We start from the raw sequence: 20,540 nt of genomic DNA on the forward strand, positions 1-20,540 counted from the left end.
GGCCAAGTTTGGAGGATCGCTTGAGACCAGGAGTTCGAGACCAGCCTGAGCAACATAGTGAGACCACTGTCTCTACAAAAATAAATAAATAAACCTTGCAATTTATAATTTCATCATTGATAAGTATATCATTTAACTACTATACTTTGAATGTAAGTATTTAGAAAAACTTTCCTAGTTTGTGTTAGAAAATAGTATCTTATTTTTATTTGCTTGTTTTTGCTAATTATTGAGACTGAAGACTTTTCCAATGTATTTCCTTGTATGTTTCTCTGGTGAAGTCTTTTTTTATATACTTGTTCCACTAATCTAATACTTTATTCATTTATCTAATCCCATGACTCATTTGCTATAGATATTTTTTTTGTTTTTGTCCTTTTGCTTTTTAATTTTGGGAATCACCTTTTGACTTATAGTAATAGCTTTAATTGATTTTTAAGATTAATATTTGTAAATGTTTTCTTTAGTTTTCAGTATATTTTTAGAAACTTGGAAAGAGTTGGTAAAAAGACAAGGGAACTTCATTATAAATTGCATTTTAAAAGAGAAAGCATGTATTATCCTTACAACCTATTGATCAGTTAACTTAAAAATCTTTAGGATAGTAAAAAGGTCTACCTAACTTTTTTCTGTTTTTGCTCCTTCCTGTACACCTTCCTGCACACTGATCTGTTTTTTTATTGTGATGAAATATAGATAACATGAAGTTTATAGTTTTAATGATTCTTCTTTTTTTTTTTGTTTTGAAACAGGGTCTCGTGCTGTCTCCCTGGCAGAAGTGGTGCAGTGGCCACGGTTATGGCTTACTGCAGCCTTGACTTAGTGGGCTCAAGTGATCCTTCTGCTGCAGTCTCCTGAGTAGCTGGGACCACAGGTGCACACCACGTCTGGCTAATTTTTTTTTGTGATTTTGTAGAGACAGGGTTTCACCATGTTGCCCAGGCTGATCTTGAACTCCTGGGCCCAAGCAGTCCGCCCACCTCAGCCTCTCAAAGTGCTAGGACTACAGGCGTGAGCCACTGAGCTTGGCATGTTCATGTTACTAAATCTGTGAACCTATTCATGCTATTGGAAAGGATGCTGTGTTTGTTAGTCAGGGTTCTCCAGAGAAACAGAACCCATAGGATGTGTATATACACACACACAAACGCACACACACAGATTTATTTTAAGGAATTGACTTAAAAAAATTGTTGGGAGTGTGTGGAGACTAGCAAATCTGAAATCTGTGGAGCAGACCAGAGACACAGGGAGGAGTTACTGTTGCAGTTTGAGTCCAAAGGCAGCGCGGAGGCAGAATTCCATCAGTATGGGTTCAGATTTCCTCTTCTTATAAAGTCACCAGTCCTATTTAACTGGGGCTCAGCCTAATGGCTTCATTTTAATTTAATTATTCTTTAAAGACCCTATCTGTAAATACAGTTACATTCTGAGGTACTGGGGGTTAGGACTTCAACATGAATTTTTGGGAAAACACAATTCATCCCATAAAAGATGCCAAATAATCTACTGTGGGATGGAGTGGGAGGAAGCAAACCAGCAGATATTTTCTTAAACTCATTTTTGGAATTCATAATTTGGTATAAAATGCATTTTATAAATGGCTAGCAAGTCACTTTTATTATCTGATGTTATATTTATAAATTGCTAGGGAATCTATTCTCTGTCTCCAAAGTGTTTCCAGAAAATTCTAACTTCTTATTTCATATTAAGTTACCAGGTATTTGGTATATATAAAGCGCGCGTGTGTGTGTGTGTATGTGTGTATATATATGGTATATATAAAGTACCAGGTATTTGGTACTTTTTGTTAAGAGGATACTTTTAAAATTAAATATTTCTCAAAAACTAGAATTGGTGCTTATTACTATCTTATTCTATAAAGTATATAAACTGAATATTAAATCTTACAGAAATATTAAAGTCATTAGCATTTCCTTACTGACAAGATTGGACTTTCAAATTTTTGCATCATGGGAACTAAAAATTCTTCTTTTTAAAATAAAATAAAGCATTTTGTTTTGTGATAATTGTAGATTCACGTGTAATTATAAGAGATAATATGAAGAGATCTTGTGTACCCTTTACCTCATTTCCCCCAGTGGTGATACCTTGCGAAAGTATAGTGTAATATTAAAAGTAGGATATTGACGTCCCACACCCATCTCCAACCCTTCCACACCCCCCCGAATCCCTGTTGTCCCCAGTTCGTGGCAATCACTAATTTCTTCTCTGTTTCTATAATTTTGTCATTTCAAGAATGTTATATAAATGGAATCATGCAGTAAGTAAGCTTTTAGGATTAGACTTTTTCACTCAGCATAATTCCTTTGATTCATCCAAGTTGTCACATTTATGGGTAGTTTGGAAAATGCTGTTTTTAGAGTCCCAGCCCCAGCATCGCAGAACAGGGTTTCTGAGACTTGGCACTATGGACATTTGGACCAGATAATTCTTTGATATTGAGGACTGTCCTGTGCATTGTAGGATATGCAGCATCCGTGGCATTTACGCCATGCATGCTAATAGGATCCCCCCAGGTATGACAACCAAAAATGCCTTCAGACATTGCCGAAAGTTCCCGCGGGTTGCTACATTTTCCCAGAAATTACCAAATATCCTATCCCTTGGGTGAGAACCACTGGAGTAGAGTGTAGAAAGTGGACTTGGAGTGAGGAGACTACAACAAAATCCATCCCTCAGACTACTCTGCATGTCTACACACCTTTCTACACACATGTCCATGTGAGCGTTCCCTTACCTAGAGACTACCTTGTAACGTTACAATGAAATTTGTATGAAATAACAAAGAAGAAGCAGAAGTAAAGAGAAAATAGTTAACATATACAGAGACATGCACCAAACCCATGAGAATGGACTCTGGAGGCTGTGTCCTTTGACTCCATGGGCAAGACTTAGTTGAAGACTAAATCATGTAGACACATTATAACCTCTAGAAACCAATACGCATACAGAATCCAGCACCTTCATACAAGTGTCAGGCTTAAAGGAACAGTAGTTTGTTGGGTCAGGTACTTTTTTTTTTTTTTCCCCGAGACAGGTTCTTGCTCCGTCACTCAGGCTGGAGTGCAGTGCATGATCACTTGGCTCACTGCAGCCTTGACCTCCCCAGGCTCAGGTGATCTTCCCACCTCAGCCTCCCAAGCAGCTGGGACCACAGTCGTGTGCCACCACGCCCAGCTAGTTTTTTTTTTTTTGTATTCTTTGTAGCGACAGAGTTTTGTGATGTTGCCCAGGCCAGTCTTGAACTCCTGGGCTCAACTGTGCGCCTGCTGGGCCTCTCAAAGTACTGGGATTACAGGCATGAGCCACTGCACCTAGCCCAGATGCTTTCTTTTTTAAAAAGCGTATCATGGAAATTTTCAGACATGAAAAAATTAATAGATTTTTAAAAGTCTATTAGTAATCTTTTTTATTTTATTTTTTTTTAAACCCATAGCCCTGCCCTTTTTGGTTAATTGAAGCAAATCTCAGATATTAGATGGGTTTTCCTTTTTTTTTTTTTTTTTTTTTTTGAGATGGAGTTTCACTCTGTCGCCCAGGCTGGAGTGCAGTGGTGCCATCTCGGCTCACTGCAACCTCCACCTCCCAGGTTTAAGCGATTCTCCTGTCTTAGCCTCCTGAGTAGCTGGGATTACACGTGCCTGCTACCATGCCTGCCTGGCTAATTGTTGTATTTTTAGTAGAGATGGGGTTTCACAGTGTTGGTCAGGCTGGTCCCAAACTCCTGACCTCAAATGACCCACCCGCCTCAGCCTCCCAAAGTGCTGGGATTATAAGTGTGAGCCACCGTGCCTGGCCAGAATTAGATGATTTTGGTGATATAAAATAATCTATGTCCTGACTCCCATTCTTTTTAAAATAAACTTTTAGTTTTAGACTAGCCTTAGATTTACAGAATATTGTGACGATATTAGAGAATTCCCACACATCCCATATCCAATTTCCCCTGTTATTAACATCTTACATTAATATGGTATATTTCAGTTAATGCTAATGTCCATACTGTATTCAGATTTTCTTAGTTTTTACCTAATGTGCTTTTGCTGTTCTAAGGACAATAGGTAAAAGCTAAGGCTCTCATCCAGGATACCACACTGCATTTGGTCATTACGTCTCTTTAGGCTCTTCTTGGCTGTGACAATTTCTCACACTTTCCTCGTTTTTGATGACCTTGACAGTTTTGAGAAATGCAGGCATACGCTGGTGATATTGTGGGTTCAGTTCTGAGCCACTGCAATAAAGGGACTATCGCAAAATGAGTCACACAAATGTGGGAGGGTTGCATATAAAACTAACGTTTACGCTATACCATAATCTTTTTTTTTTTTTTTTTTTTTTTTTGGAGACGGAGTCTCGCTCTGCCACCCAGGCTGGAGTGCAGTGGCTGGATCTCAGCTCACTGCAAGCTCCGCCTCCTGGGTTTATGCCATTCTCCTGCCTCGGCCTCCCGAGTAGCTGGGACTACAGGCGCCCGCCACGTCGCCCAGCTAGTTTTTTGTATTTTTTAGTAGAGACGGGGTTTCACGGTGTTAGCCAGGATGGTCTCGATCTCCTGACCTCGTGATCCGCCCGTCTCGGCCTCCCAAAGTGCTGGGATTACAGGCTTGAGCCACCACGCCCGGCCTACCATAATCTTGTAAGTGTTCAATAGCATTACAGCTAAAAAAAAAACCAAAAGCCCAATGTGCATGCCTTAATTTTAAAAATACTTTATTGTTCAAAAATGCTAATGATCATCTGAGCCTTCAGTGAGTGGTAATCTTTTTGCTGGTGAGAGTCTTGTCTCAACATTGATGCCTGCTGATGCTTCCTGAAGGTTAGGATGGCTGTGGCAAGTTCTTTTTTTTTTTTGAGATGGAATCTTGCTCTGTTGCCCAGGCTGGTGCAATCTCAGCTCACCTCAACCTCTGCCTCCCTGTTTCAAGTGATTCTCCTGCCTCAGCCTCCCGAGTAGCTGGTACTACAGGCATGTGCCACCACACCTGGCTAATTTTTTTGTATTTTTAGTAGAGATGGGGTTTCACCATGTTGGCCAGGCTGGTCTCAAATTCCTGACCTCAAATGATCCACCTGCCTTGGTCTCCCAAAGTGCTGGGATTACAGGCGTGAGTCACTGTGCCCGGCCAAGTTCTTAAAATAAGGCAGAAGTAAAGTTAAGTTTGACATATTGATTGATTGATTGACTCTTCCATTCACAAAAGATTTTTCTGTAGCTGTTTGATAGCAATTTATCCACAGTAGAACTTCTTTCAAAATTAGAGTCAATCCTCTAAAACCCTGCTGCTGCTTTATCAACTAAATTTAGTAATATGCTTTTTGTTGTCTGAACAATGTTCACAGCATCATCACCAGGAGTGATTCCATTTCAAGAAACCATTTCTTTGCACATCCGTATCTTCTGTCTCTACTTCTAATTTTGGTTCTCTTGCTATTTCCACCCTATCTGTAGTGACTTACTCCACTGAAGTCTTGAAGCTGTCACTCATCCATGAAGGTTGGAACCAACTTCTAAACCCCTGTTAATATTGATATTTTGTTGTTCTGGCAAATGTGGACTAAAAAAAAAAAATGGTATTTTGACCTCCTCTAATGAGTGGGTTTTTGTTGTTGTTGTTTTGTGAGATACAGTTTTGCTTTGTCACCCAGGCTGGAGTGCAGTGCTGCAGTCATAGCTCAGTGCAGCTTCAAACTTCTGGGTTCAAGCAGTCCTCCCGCCTCAGCTTCCCGAGTTGTTGGGACTACAGGCATGTGCCACCATGCCCAACTTTTTTTTGGTATTTTTTTGTAGCGATTGGGTCTGTTGTCCAGGCTGGTCTTGAACTCCAGGCTGCAAGTAACCCTCTGTTGTCCAGGCTGGTCTTAGACTCCAGGCCTCAAGTAGCCCTCCCACCTCCACCTCCAAAAGTGTTGGGACTACAGGCATGAGACACCATGCTTGGCTATGAATATTCTTAATGGCATCTAGAATGATAACGCTTTTCCAGAAAGTTTTCAATTTATTTTGCACAGATCCACCAGAGGAATCACTATCCGTGGCAGCTGTCGTCTTATGCAATTTATTTCTTAAATAATTAGACTTGAAAGTAGAAATTATTCCTTGATCCATGGGCTGCAGAATGTACAGTGTGTTAGCAGGCATGAAAACAACATTTATCTCCTTATATATCTCCATCAGAGTTTTGGGGTGACTAGGTATATTGTCAGTGAGCAGTGATATTTTGAAAGCAATCTTTCTGATTAGTAGGTCTCAACAGTGGGCTTAGTATATTCAGTAAACCATGCTGTAAAACAGATGTGCTGTCATCCAGGCTTTGTTATTCCATTTCTAGAGCACAGGCAGAGTAGATCTTGCATAATTCTTAAAGGCCCTAAGATTTTCAGAATGGTGAGTGAGCACTGGCTTCAACTTAAAGTCACCAGCTGCATGAGCCCCTAACAAGAGAGTCACCCTATCCTTTAAAGCCAGACATTGATATCTCTAGCTATGAAAGGTTCTAAATGCCATCTTTTTCCAATAGATGGCTGTTTAGTCTACATTGAAAATACATTGTTTAGTGTAGCCAACCTCATCACTGATCTTAGCTAGATCTTTTGGATAACTTGCTGCAGCTTCTCCGTCAGCACTTGCTGCCTCACCTTATATTTTATGTTGTGGAGATGATTCCTTAAACCTCATGAGCAATTCTTTGCTCGTTTCAAACATTTCTTCTGCAGCTTTCTTAGTTTTCTCAGTCTGTATAGAATTGAAGAGAGTTAGGGCCTAGCCCTAAGACTGGTTTAAAGGAATGTTTTGGCTGGTTTGATCTTCTATCTGGAGGACTAAAGCTTTCTCCATATCTGCATTAAGGCTGTGTCACTTTCTTATTCCTGTGTTCACTGGCATAGCACTTTTAATTCCCTTCAAGAACTTTTCCTTTGCGTGCAAGAGGCCTAGCTTTCAGCCTGTCTTGGCTTTCCACGTGCCTTCCTCACTAAGCTAAATCACTTGTAGTTTTTTATTTAAAGTGAGAGATGTGTGACTCTCCTTTCCCTTGAACACTTACAGGCCATTGTAGAGTTATCAATTGTCTGGATTTCAATACAGTTGTGTCTTAGGGAACAGGGTGGCCCAAGGAGATGGGGCGAGACAAAGGAATGGCTGGTTTGGTCAGGCAGTGAGAACACACAACATTTATCAAGTAAGTTCCCTGTCTCACATCTGCATGTGGTTCCTTGTGTCCCGAAACAATTACAGTAGTAACATGAAAGATCATCGACACAGATCACCATAACAAATATCATAGTAATAAAATGTTGAAATATCATGAGTATTACCAAAATGTAACACAGCAACATAAAGTCAACAAATACTGATGGGAAAATGGTGCTCATACACTTTGTCAATGCAGGATTGCCACAACCCTTCAATTTGTAAAAAAAAAAAAAAAAAAAAAAAAAGACAAAACAAAGAAACCGCAATATCAACGAAGCACAATAAAGCGAAATGTTGAAATGAGGTCTCCGCCTACTAGTTAGGTGTTTTGTAGATGTCCCTCAGTTGGGATTTGTTTCATGTTTTGGGGAGGAAGACTACAGAGGTCAAATGCCGTTGTCATCATACCCTATTAAGGATACATAGTATCTGTATTTATCATTATTGAGGGTAATCTCAATTACCACTGAGGTGGTGGTTGTCAGGTTTCTCCACTGTAAAGTTTCTCCCCACCTTCCCTCCTTGTACTGTAGTCCTTTGGAAGGAAGTCCATGTGCACAGCCCACCCCTGAGGGTGAAGTGTCTAAATTATTTGGAATTCTGCATGGAGATCTGTTATATTCTGTCCTGTTTACTATTTAGTCATTTATTTCTCTCAGTTTGGACTTAGGGACATTTATTTTATACTTTGGGTTATAATGCAATGCAACTTTGTTTTTTATTCAGATGACTGTCAGGGCTATGGCTATTATGAGCTCTTCAGTTGGTTCCATCTGTCCCTTTGATGTGCCCCCGACATTGTGGTTTTGGTTTGTTTTATTGAGCACTTCCTTATTTTCTGGCACTGCAAGAGCCATCTTGCGTATTTCCTGCCCCAGTCTTAGAATCAGCCATTTTCCTAAGGACTCCTGGTCTTTTTTTATTGGAGAAGGATACTAAAAACCAAGATCTGGGTGTGTGTTAGGCCATTCTTGCATTACTATAAAGAAATACCAGAGACTGGGTAATTCATAAAGAAAGGAGGTTAAATTGGCTCAGAGTTCTGCAGGCTTTATAGGAAGCATGGTGCTGGCATCTGCTTGGCTTCTAGGAAGACTTCGGGAAGCATCCAATCATGGCAGAAGGCGAAAGGGGAGCAGGTGTGTCACATGGTGAAAGTAGGAGCAACCAAGAGAGACTGGTAAGGGAGGTGCCACATACTTTTAAATGACCAGATCTTGTAAGAACTCCCTGTCAGGAAGTCAGTACCAAGCCATGAGGGATCTATTCACCCCCATGATCCAAGCATCTCCCACCAGGCCCCACCTCCAGCACTGGATCATGTATCTGCCTCTGTCATATTACACAGAAGTTGTCCTGCCCTAAAAATTCCCCCGTGCTTCGTATTGAACCCTCTGCCTCCCCACCCTATGAGCCCCTGACTACTACTGATCTCTTTATCATCTCTATAGTTTTACCTTTTCCAGAATGTCATATAATGGAAAGCATACAATATGTAGCCTTTTCAAGCTGGCTGCTTTCGTTTAGCAATATGCATTTCAGTTTCTTTCGCATCTTTGTGTAGTTTGATAGTTCTTTTTGCTGAATAAAACCCCATTGTATGGATGTATCACTGTTCATTTATCTTTTGAGGGATCTCTTAGTTGTTTGCTTCCAAGTTTTGGCGGTTATGAATAAAGCTGCTGTAAGGTTTCATGTGCAGGTTTTTGTGTTGGTGAGTTTTGATAGTTTAAAGAAATTGATACATTTCGTCTTGTATTTGTGGGTATAGAGTTGTTTGTAATATTTCTTTATTATCCTTTCACTGTTCATGGGAGCAGTGTGATGACTCATTCTTCATTGCTGATACTGGTAATTTGTGTTTTCTCTTTTTTCTCAGGGAAGAGAGGGTCAGTCTAATCTGTTTACCTGGCTAGAGGTTTATCACTTTTTTTGATCTTTTTAAAGAATCAGCTTTTGGTTTTGTTGATTTTTCTCTTACTGTTTTCCTTTTTCCAATTTCATTGATTTCTACTTTAATTTTTATTGTATTTTTTCTTCTGATTCCCTTAGGCTTAAATTGTTTTCCTTTTTATTTTTAATTTTTAAATTTTTAATTTTTCTACTAAGTTCATGTCAGACAAGTAAAATGGGCTGACTTCGTAATAAGATTTGAGGGAGGCATATTTCCCACAAGCACGTGAAAACCCAATCACCACACTTATGAACTACAAAAGAATCAAATTGTTCTTCTTTCTCTGATTTGCAGAAGTGAAAGCTTAGGTTATTGACTTCAAACCTTTCTTCCTTTCTAATATTTTCATTTAATGCTGCATGTTTTTCTCTAAACGCTGCGTGCTTTGTATCCCACAAATGTTGTTATATTTTCATTTTTACTTTAGTTCAATATATTATTTAATTTTTGAGACTTCTTAGACCCACGGGTTATTTAGAAGTGTATTAATTTCTAGATATTTGGGGATTTTCCAGATATCTCTGTTACTGATTTCTAGTTTAATTCATGTTATTTGAGACCATGCTTTGTATGCTTTCTAGTCTTGATTCTAGTCTTGAATCTGTTAAGATGCATTTCATGGTCCAGAATGTGGTCTATATTGGTGAATGTGAGCTAGAGAAGAATGTGTATCTACTATTGTTGAATGGAATTTTCTATAAATGTCATTTAGATCAAGTTGATTGATAGTGCTGTGCTGTTCAAGTTACCAATTTCTTCACTGATTTTCTGTCTGCTTGATGTATCAATAACTGACAGTGTTGAAGTCTCCACCTGTAGTAGTGGATTTGTCTCTATATTTTTCTTAGTTTTTGCCTCATGTATTTTGATGCCTTCTTATTTGAAACATACACATTCAAGATTGTTAACGTCTTCTTGGAGAACCGACCTCTTTATTATTATGTAAGACCCTTTTTATCCCTGATTATCAGACAAAAATCTGTTTTGTCTGCAGTTAAAGTTACTCCAGCTTTCTTTTGAGTAACATCAGCATGCTACATCTTTCTCCATCCCTTTACTGTTAGCATATCTAAATCTTTATAGTTCAAGTTGGTTTCTTAGGTCTTTTTAAAAAATTTTGTCCACTGTGGCACTCTCTTTTGATTGGTATATTTAGACAATTCACATTAGAAGTGATTATTAATATCATTGGATTAGCATCTTCCATCTTTGTAACTGTTTTTCATTCATTGCTTTTTAATTTTTTTTAATTGGGCATTTTATGTGATTCAACTTTATCTCATCTCTTGTATGAGCTTCCTATTCCTAACAGCACAACTTATCTTACAGTTCTAGAAGTCAGAAGTCTGAAATGCGTCTCAGGGGACTAAACTCAAGGTGTTGGCAGGGCTATTTCACTTTTTTGAGGTTCTGGGAGAGAATCTGTTTCCTTGCCCTATTGAGAAGACACCTGCAGTCCTTGGCTTGTGAAGCCCTTTTCTTCCATCTTCAAAGCTAGCAGTAGGTCGAGTTCTTCTCACATTGCTTCACTCTGATCTCCTCTTTTGCCTCCCTCTTTCACATTTAAGGACCCTTGTAATTATATTGGGTCTACTCACATAATCCAGAATAATCTCTGTATTTTAATGTCATCTGAGTAGCAACTTTAATCCCATCTGCTACCTTAATTCTGGGGATTAGGATGTGTACATTTCTGAGGAGAACATTGTTCTGTCAGTTACCATGTAACGTATCAATTATACTTTAAAAAGGTTTTTGGAGGTTGAGGCAGGAGAATCGCTTAAACTTGGGAGGCAGAGGTTGCGGTGAGCCAAGATCATTCCACTGCACTCCAGCCTGGGCAACGAGAGCAAAACTGTCTAAAAAAAAAAAAAATTTTTTTTTAAGCTGGGTGCTGTGGTTCACCCCTGCAATCCCAGGACTTTGGGAGTCCGAGGCAGGTGGATCACTTGAGGACAGGAGTTTGAGACCAGCCTGGCCAACATGATGAAACCCCATCTCTACTAAAAACACAAAATTAACTGGGCATGCCTGTCGTCCCAGCTACTCAGGAGGCTGAGGCAGAAGAATTGTTTGAACCTGGGAGGCAGAGGTTGCAGTGAGCCAAGACTGTGCCACTTCCAGCCTGGGTGACAGAGTGAGACTCCGTCTCAAAAAAAAAAAAATTCTAATGTATAGAAAGCAAAAGTTCCTCTTCAAAGCTTCCCCTTTAAATCATAAATGTTATTGATATCTTTTCTGAGAACTAACTTTCTTCAAGTTTCTTATTTTATAGTAATGACTCTCTGTTAAGCCTTATGTAGCAAATGTGACAGAATAAGCATACTCTGACTTCGGTATCTGTGTTAAACATGCTCACAGCCACGTAATACATTCTGTGTCCTTGTACCTTAGTCAGATTATTCGTGCTGAACGTGCCCAGGCATGTCCCAGCTTGCAGCCTTCTCTCTTATTTGGGAATAGTACTACTTTTCTAAATCCTTTCATAAGCAACTTCCTTTTTTCCTTTGTTCCTCACTGCCTTTACCTATTTAGAAAAGTTTTAAACTGTTAGCCAAACCTAGGGTTTAGGTTAGGTTGTGAGGTCTGGTTCCAGCCAATGGAGTCAGGACACAGCAATAGGGACCTCATGCGTAAAGGATAAATATTCTAGTGTCTTTTTTACTTTGTGTGTGCTCGTGGCAGGATTGCTGACGGGCACCACCCTTTCTGCAGAGTAAGCGTCGCCTTGCTGAGGAAACTTTTTGTCTGATTGCTGATTCTTCTCTGCAACATTGGGGAATAAGCATTTGTTTCCATCATAGTGTTTACTCTTGAGTTTACAGTATACATTTTATTTTATTTTTCAATTGGCATATAATTGTGTATATGGGGTACATAGCGATGTTTCTATACATATTTAGATCAGAGTAATTAGCATATCCATCAACTCATACATTTATCATTTCTTTGTGTTGGGAACATTCAATATTCTCCTTATAGGTATTTGAAACTGTACAATATGTTATTGTTAACTGTAGTCATCCTACAGTGCTATAGAACACTAGAACTTATTCCTCCTATCTAGCTGTACTTTTGTATCCTTTAACAAATCTCTTCCTATCTCCTCCCTTCTCCCTACCCTTCCCAGTCTCTAGTACCCTCTGTTCTAATTTTTCTATGAAATAACTTTTTTTTCAGCTTCCACATATAAATGAGAACATGTGGTGTTTAACTTTCTGTTCCTGGCTTATTTCACTCAACATCCTCCAGTTCCATCCATGTCGCTGTGAATGACAGGATTCCACTCATTTTATGGCTGAATAGTATTTCATTGTGTTTATATTCCACATTTTCTTTATCTGTTCATCTGTTGGACACCCAGATTCATTCCGTATCTTGGCTGTTGTGAATAATGCTGCAGTTAACATGGGTATGTAGATGTCTCTTCGATATACCAATTTCCTTTCCTTTGGATAAATGCCCAGTAGTGGGATTGCTGGATCATATGGTATGCTATTTGCAGATTTTGAGGAACCTCTATACTGTTTTCCATAGTGGCTATACTAGTTGATATTCTCACTCACAGAGTATAAGAGTTCCTTTTTCTCTGCATCCTCCCCAGCATTTGTTGGTTTTGTTTTATTTGTCTTTTTGGTAATAGCCACTCTAACTGGGATGAGATGATACCTCATTGTGCTTTTGATTTGCTGTTCCTTGATGATTTGTGATAATTGAACATTTTGTCATATATTTTTTGGCCGTTTGTTTGTCTTCTTTTGAGAGATGGCTGTTCAGGTCATTTGCCCATTTTAAAATCTGATATTTTTTTTCCTGCTGAGATGTTTTAGTTCCTGGTTTATTCTGGATATTAATCCCCTTTTGGATGAATAGTTTGCTTTTATTTTCTCCCATTCCGTAGGTTGCCTTTTCAGTCTGTTGATTGTTTCCTTTGCTGTGTAGAAGTTTTTAATGTGACATAATCCCATGTGTTTGTTTTTGCTTTTGTTGCCTGGGGTTTTGAAGTTGTATTCATAAAATATTTTCCCAGATTAATGCCCTGAAGCATTTCCCCTGTTTTCTCTCAGTAGTTTTATAGTTTCAGGTCTTACATTTAGGTCTTTGATCCATTTTCAGTTGATTTTCGTATAGAGGTGGGAGGCTAGTTTCATTCGTCTGCATATGAATATCCAGTTTTCCCAGTACCATCTATTGAAGATACTGCCCTTTCCCCAGTGAGTATTCTTGGCATCTTTGTCAATAATGAGTTGGCTGTAGATACTGTGGATTAATTTCTGGGTTCTCTGTTCTGTTCCGTTGCTCTTTGTGTCTGTTTTTATGCCAGTACCATGTTGTTTCCATCACTACAGCTTTGTAGTATATTTTGAAGTCTGGGAGCATGATGCTTCCAGCTTTATTCCTTTTTTTTCCTCTTTGAGTTGTAAGCCACTTTTAGTGCATTTGGAACTCTGTGGGTGTGGTGGTAAAGTGTGAGGGAGGGTGGGAGTTCTGGAATCTGGTTAAATCTCAGTCTGACAGTGGGTCTGGGTCTCACATAGGTTCACTCTTAACAGTGGGTGGTGATCTTCACAAGTATTTCTCTAGTGTTAGAGTTCTTCTCCCCTGTCCCCTATTCCTGCCCTATTTCCTTGAGGCCCTGACCTTTGCAAATTTTTTTGCCCTGTAGGTATGACACGAAGGCTGGAGGGAACTGGAGTGGGAGGAATGCCCTTTGCATTCACCTAGTTAGGAGAAGGATCTGGCAAAGCTTTTTTCCCCTGGAGCAAATGACTTTGTGGCAGAGAAAACTCTGGGCTTATTACTCTTCCCCTCCCCTGCCAGAAGGGATCTTTCTGGGATCTTCCACCTTAGTGCCTGGTGGAGTTTCTGGAGGTAAAGCCCACAGAAGTGTGGGTCCCGCACCTCCTGAGACTGCGTCCCCGAGCTTCTCACTGTCTCACTAGTCTACATCCAGCCTCCAGCACCAGCTTATGGCTCCGGCAGTTTCTGCTCCAAGTAAGTGGGTCTCGTCTGTGTCTTTCCAGGTTTCCAGCACAGTTTGCCCTGTTAGCTCCGTTTTCTGATGGTCCCAGAAGAGTCATTGATTTTGAGTTTTCCCAGCTTTTTGTCATCATCAGGAGTGAAGGCTTCTATACTCATTACATGTTGTGGCTGAAAGTGAAGTCATCACCTTCTTTTTAACTTGCATTTTGTGACTTGTTACCACTTCAGTGCTTTAGACACATAGGTTCAGTGCTGCAGTATTGTGTCTAGGTTTGATTATGCTAAATTTAATCTTTCTTATATATCACCTGATTAATAAGGATTTCAAACTATACTGCCTCGTAGCTTTTGCTTTCCTTAGAAAAGCTTATCACTTTTTGACTGGGTGCGGTGGCTCCCGCCCCATAATCCCAGCACTTTGGGAGGCCAAGGTGGGCGGATCACCTGAGGGCGGGAGTTTGAGACCAGCCTGACCAACATGGAGAAACTTGTCTACAAAAATACAAAATTAGCCAGGCGTGGTGGGGCATGCCTGTAATCCCAGCTTCTTGGGAGGCTGAGGCAGGAGAATCGTTTGAACCTGGGAGGTGGAGGTTGCGGTGAGCTGAAATTGCGCCATTGCACTCCAGTCTGGGCAACAAGAGTGAAACTGTCTCAAAAAAAAAAAAGACTTTTTAATGTTCTGTTCTTGCAAGTATAAAGGTATGTTACTACTTTTCAGAAAAACGTTTTTCTATGCATTATTTTGCACTTTAAGGCAACAAAAGCTGTAAAGGCTCTCTTTATTAGATTTTTCATTAGTGCATCTGAGGATTTGTCAAATTGTTCCTTTTCTGTTGAAACCTGAATTGATTAGTTTTCATTCCTCTAGAAGCAGATCTTGAGATTGAAATCTGAATCCAAGTTGTGTATTTGCCAGGTAATCCCAGGATACACCAGTAGGGGAATGAAGTGTGCCATCTAGGAGAGACAGCCAATAAAGGGCATGTTTTCAAGCCAGGTCCCGCTGTGAACAACTGAAGCTTAATTGTGCTGGGGAATTCTATAGCCAGTGTAGAATACGTATGTCTGAGTTGTTATTTTTCCACTGGGAGTTTGGAGGGAGGCTGTATTTAAGGAAGCTGGGGTTGTTTTTATCAGTATATTGTGAGGATTGCCCTCAGGTAGGTCGGTACACATTCCCCTGTAGTTTGGGCCTGCCCTGCACATGGGTAGATGGGCTTCAGAAGCCAGAGAGATACAGGTACTGGCAGTTGGAATTCAGAACACTGTGCGGGATGGTAATGCTCAGCGGGACCTGCAAACGACAGTAACTGCGATGTTTATTTACTGGGCTTGGTTAACAGCATGAGCTAGGATCTGGTGATCTGCCAGATTGATTGTGTCAGCTTTCTAAACCTGTTGAGATGGTAGATACTCAGAAATTAATTTCCTATACAGTTCACTATGTATGGAGAAAAAAAAATTTCTGAAAAAGGCCAATAGCTAGGCATGGTGGCTCATGCCTATAATCCCAGTACTTTGGGTGGATGAGGTGAGGATCGCTTGAGCCCAGGAGTTGCAGGCTATAGTAAGCTATGAGCATAACCACTGCACCCCAGCCTGGGTGACAGTGAGACCCTGTCTCCCAAAAAAAGGCCCAAGATTCGGTCACAGTTTGATTTGCTGATTTTTTTTTTTTTTTTTTTTTTTGGCAATACCTAGCCTGCACACTTTGAAATGCAAAAACAACTGTTTAGAAAATAGCCCTGGCCTTGTGCTTCCGATAATGGTCTGAGTAACCTAGTTAAAGCCAGCTGATACTTTTCTGAAAAGCATCAAGGAATTTACAACATAGTAAAGAATTACTGGGCTAAGATTAGGGAGGTAGAAATCCAGAGACATGAGCCTCTGACCCAGGGCCACTTTTGCCCGCTATTTGCTGTTCTGGAAGAGCAGGTGAGAGGCTGGGGAGTGTAGTTAACTGACTCACAGGAGGACAGGAACAAAAACTGGAGTCTAGGACTTGCCGTGGGTAAGAAATCTGGTGAGCCACCTAGGGTTAATGTTGAAGCCTTGAGAGACTGCCGTCCAGAACACTCATGGGCTGGGAGTGCACCAGCCTTTGCCTGGACTGCAGCTCCATGGGGTCACCTGGGGGTTTAGTAAATCTCAAATGGTGAAATGGATTAGGGTAATCTCAAATTGCTGGTGACCTCAGTCACCTAACAGAGGCAGATGAAAATGCTCTCCAGAGGAAGATAACATCTCATGTCTCAAATGATTTCTGAAATGATTTTTCAAATAGAGTGTACACCACACAACCAAGTCAGTGTAACCAGGCCCAGTGGGAGACAACCTTAACAAGAACCTGCACAGATAACAGAGGATAGAAACAGGCTTTGTAGACAGTGGAATTACCAGACAGACGCTAAAGCATATGTTTATTATATTCATGGAGATAAAAGTTGAATAAAAACATTTCAACAAGGAATTGGAAACTTAATATGAAGGGGCAAAGCAGACCTGAAAAACAACAAAATACTAGATCTAAAACATACAGTAGCCAAAGTGGAGGATTCAGTGGATTCAGCAGATCAGATACTGCTGAAGAGAAAAGTGAGCCCCTGGAGAGATCAGAAGAAACCTCTCTGAATGAAGTGTGAGGGGGGAAAGGCTGGGCAACACTCAAGAGGCTGTAAGAAATACACCCCATCCTTAGAAAGTCTGACATATGTGATTGGAATTCTAGAAGGAGAAGAGGGAGTGGGGTAGAAGGAATATTTGTTTTTGTTTTTTTTTTAGACGGAGTTTCACTCTTGTTGCCCAGGCTGGAGTGCAATGGTGCAATCTCAGCTCACCGCAACCTCTGCCTCCTGGATTCAAGCTATTCTTCTGCCTCAGCCTCCTGAGTATCTGGGATTACAGGTGTGTGCCACCATGCCTGGCAAATTTTGTATTTTTAATAGAGACGGGGTTTCTCCCTGTCGACCTCAGGTGATCCACCCACCTCGGCCTCCCAAAGTACTGGGATTACAGGCGTGAGCCACCGCGCCCGGCCAGAAGGAATATTTGAATAAATAATGGCAGAGATTTTTGAAACCCCATGTAAGATGACAATCCACAGAATAAGAGATTCTAAATATAGCATAAGGTGATTTTTAAAGTTTTCCACTTCTAAGTAATAGTCTGATTCATTTTCCTCAGATTGAGCTTCCTTCCTCTCTTCCTCTCTAATTTTAGCAGTGGTTTTCAGAATTCTGCTGAGAGTAAGTGTTTTTCTAACAAGTGATGAATTACATGTTTTTTTAAAATCACATTTACAAAATAATTTATGTGCTAGAGTTCCAAAAATTTTGATTGGACAAAAAGGATGCAACTTCTGTTTTGATTGAAGACCACGAGATAAGAACATCTTAAATAAAAGACAAGCTTTCCAGACCCAAAGGATTATTTTATTTTATTTTATTTTATTTTATTTATTTATTTTTTTTTGAGACGGAGTCTGGCTCTGTCGCCCAGGCTGGAGTGCGGTGGCCGGATCTCAGCCCACTGCAAGCTCCGCCTCCCAGGTTTAGGCCATTCTCCTGCCTCCGCCTCCCAAGTAGCTGGGACTACAGGCGCCCGCCTCGTCTCCCGGCTAATTTTTTGTATTCTTTAGTAGAGACAGGGTTTCACCGTATTAGCCAGGATGGTCTCGATCTCCTGACCTTGTGATCCGCCCGTCTCGGCCTCCCAAAGTGCTGGGATTACAGGTTTGAGCCACCGCGCCCGGCCGGATTATTTTATAATGCAGGAATTTCAGCATAATGGGCAGTTAGGGGGCAGAGCCCCTCACTAGCACCCCTCAGTCATGGTTTATAGGTAGCTCCTACTCTGTCTCTCCCGGCCAACTAGGAAGAATGCCTCTCACGGATGAATGGCATACCTGACACAGGAAAGAGTGTGTGTAGGATGCACGTGAAGACCCTTTTTTTTTATTAATACTACTACTATTAATATTTATGTATAATAGCTGGACACAGTGGCAGGTGCCCATAGTCATTTTATTTCAATTTATATTATTTGTTTTCCTTACTGTTCTTTTCTACCTCATAGAATTAGGAGGTAGAAACCAACTGACCTCGTGCTTGCTCCCTGAGGCTGTGGTAGCTTTTACCTTCTTGTCTTCCACAGGTCTATAGTGAGCGAGAGCTGCTACTTCTTACTTGGGCATTTGTTCAAAGCGTTGAAGAATGGTCGGCCTCTGCCATCCCTTGTTCACTGGCTCATCAGCTGCCCCAGGTTTTGCTCTTTTAGCTATTTGCCATGTTGTTTGTCCTTTTAGTTTCTTTTCTGTGTGTTTGATTAAATATGCTTCTTTCTCCCGTCAGCATTACTTTGTGGTTTTCTTCTGCATTTGAGGCACAGTGTTAGACATTTCATGCGTTCATGTTCTTTTTGATTGTGTTACAGAGAAGAGATTCATAAATATCAGGGATGTCTGAGGATCATTCCCAGGGAGCATATAATGTCTGGAATTTGCTCTGAACCTTTCCTAATTCAGCAGTCTCCTTATCTGTAATTATAAACTACTATTGGTAGCTGTGTTTTCTTCTAGTTTTCAGGGTAGATAAGGAATGAGAAAGAATAATGTGTATTTTTATGTTGTCATCACCTGGTAATTTCACAGGGGTATGTAGGTACTGTACTGTTGTAAATTAATATTTGTACTTACATGACTACAGCTGAATTAAAATATGAATGTGCCTCTTGTATGGAAAAAGCTAACAAATATTTGCTGTTTGACAATTTGTAATACAGGGTATCTTACAAGAAAATAGCTGGAAATTACTGAAAGGTAAATATTTAAATACATTTTAAATGCATTAAATATTGTGAAAATTATTTTATACTGGTAGAAAATGAATGTTGTCCTGTGAAATAGAATTGTCTCATTAGTCTTGTGGTAAAAGATGGACATTAAAAGGTGATTATGAATTTCAGATTAGATAATGATTCATAGAGGAAAACTATTCTTCAAATTGTGCTTTTAGAACATTTGTTCAGTACTCAAATTTTATTCTCATATTTTTGACATACTGATGGAATTAAAATATTCTTTCAGTGTGCTTAAAACCGTTCGGTTTTCTTTGGACATGTGGCTATGGAAATCCCCTTTGCTTGTAAGGTTAAAATGATACGGTATCCTATTTCTTTCATAGCCTTAAAGTACTTAATCTTTTCCATAGTTCTTACATTTTCAAGTTAGGGAGTTTTTCCCTAAGAAATTTTTTATCTCATTTATTAAATCACTACATATTCCTTGTAGAAAATGTTTTAAATAAAAGAGAGAACAAAGAAAATTAGCCATAATGCCACTAACCCGAGTCGATTAATTTTTTGGTGGTTGCCAAAAACAGTATAGCATTTGTAGCTAGTGAAGAAAGATGAAAAATAAGTAGTAGATTATATAGCAGAACATTGAGGTGGTGAGACTTCTAGTGAGTTTCAAATAGTTTCCTTTTTGCTTCTCCGTATTTTCTGAGCTTTTAGCACAATAGCAAAAGCTATTAAAACATTAACTGTGGGCCAGGCGCAGTGGCTCACACCTGTAATCCCAGCACTTTGGGAGGCCGAGGCGGGCAGATCACCTGAGGTCAGGAATTCAAGACCAGCCTGTCCAACATGGCGAAACCCCATCTGTAATTTAAAAAACACAAAACATTAGCCAGGCCTGCTGGTGGGCCCCTGTAATCCCAGCTACTCAGGAGGCTGAGGCAGGAGAATCGCTTGACCCCGGGAGGTGGAGGTTGCAGTGAGCCGAGATCTTGCCGCTGCATTCCAGCCTGGGCGACAAGAGTGAAACTCTGACTCCAAAAAACCAAAAACAAACAAACAAACAAAAACATTAATGGCCAGCACCCTGAATGGAGCCTCACCTGTAGATCTTCTATTGTGTTCCTAGTTTATCAGCCTTTTCTTTAGGATTATTTAATGATTTTCATTAAATCATTCAGAAATGACTTAGATTTCTGAAAGATGAAGATTTCTGGAAAATGTTAGATTGTTTAAACTGGAAGATTAGTGGAATTAAGCCATCATCTGTAGAGTGACATTGCATAACAGGCATTGTCTTAGTGACTTTTATGTAATTTAACTGCTTTATGGAGCACGGTTTTATAGCTGGTTAGAGGACGACTACAAAAAGCATTTCAAAAGGAGCCTTCTTACCTCAAAGCCCGGTATTGTGCTGTTGAGAAATACCCCTCAGGCTAATCTGATGATGATGCCGGAATGTAAATTGGGTGAGCTGAGATTTTAGTCCTTTGCGACCTAAATAGTTCGCCAGAAAGCATTTTAGATATTAACAACAGTTTTTAGATATTAACAACAGTAGATGCTAACAGTCACAATAAAAATTTGCTT

The 20,540-nt window shown here is 40.0% G+C and overlaps 1 protein-coding gene and 1 non-coding gene across 5 annotated transcripts in view; one reads left to right on the plus strand and one right to left on the minus strand.

Annotated features, from left to right (window-relative positions):
* The window catches only part of GALNT11 (polypeptide N-acetylgalactosaminyltransferase 11), an 84,777-nt gene that overhangs the window by 20,444 nt on the left and 43,793 nt on the right, over nucleotides 1-20,540 (plus strand). Inside the window, exons 2-3 of one of the 4 annotated variants that reach the window (XM_010384054.2) lie at nucleotides 18,309-18,416; nucleotides 18,936-18,972. The exons of 1 other annotated variant lie outside the window; for it this stretch is intronic. The gene's annotated coding sequence lies outside the window, so the exon portion shown is untranslated. Of the gene's footprint in view, nucleotides 1-17,012; nucleotides 17,061-18,308; nucleotides 18,417-18,935; nucleotides 18,973-20,540 lie in introns of those variants that run through there. 2 more of the 4 variants (XM_010384055.2, XM_030933037.1) reach the window with 2 other exon arrangements.
* On the minus strand, nucleotides 9,330-9,435 carry LOC115898508. The gene has a single exon (XR_004058233.1). It is a non-coding gene; the product is annotated as a small nucleolar RNA U13 (small nucleolar RNA).

Source organism: Rhinopithecus roxellana, chromosome 6 (assembly GCF_007565055.1).
Source record: "Rhinopithecus roxellana isolate Shanxi Qingling chromosome 6, ASM756505v1, whole genome shotgun sequence".
In the NCBI taxonomy this organism is placed as follows: domain Eukaryota; kingdom Metazoa; phylum Chordata; class Mammalia; order Primates; family Cercopithecidae; genus Rhinopithecus; species Rhinopithecus roxellana.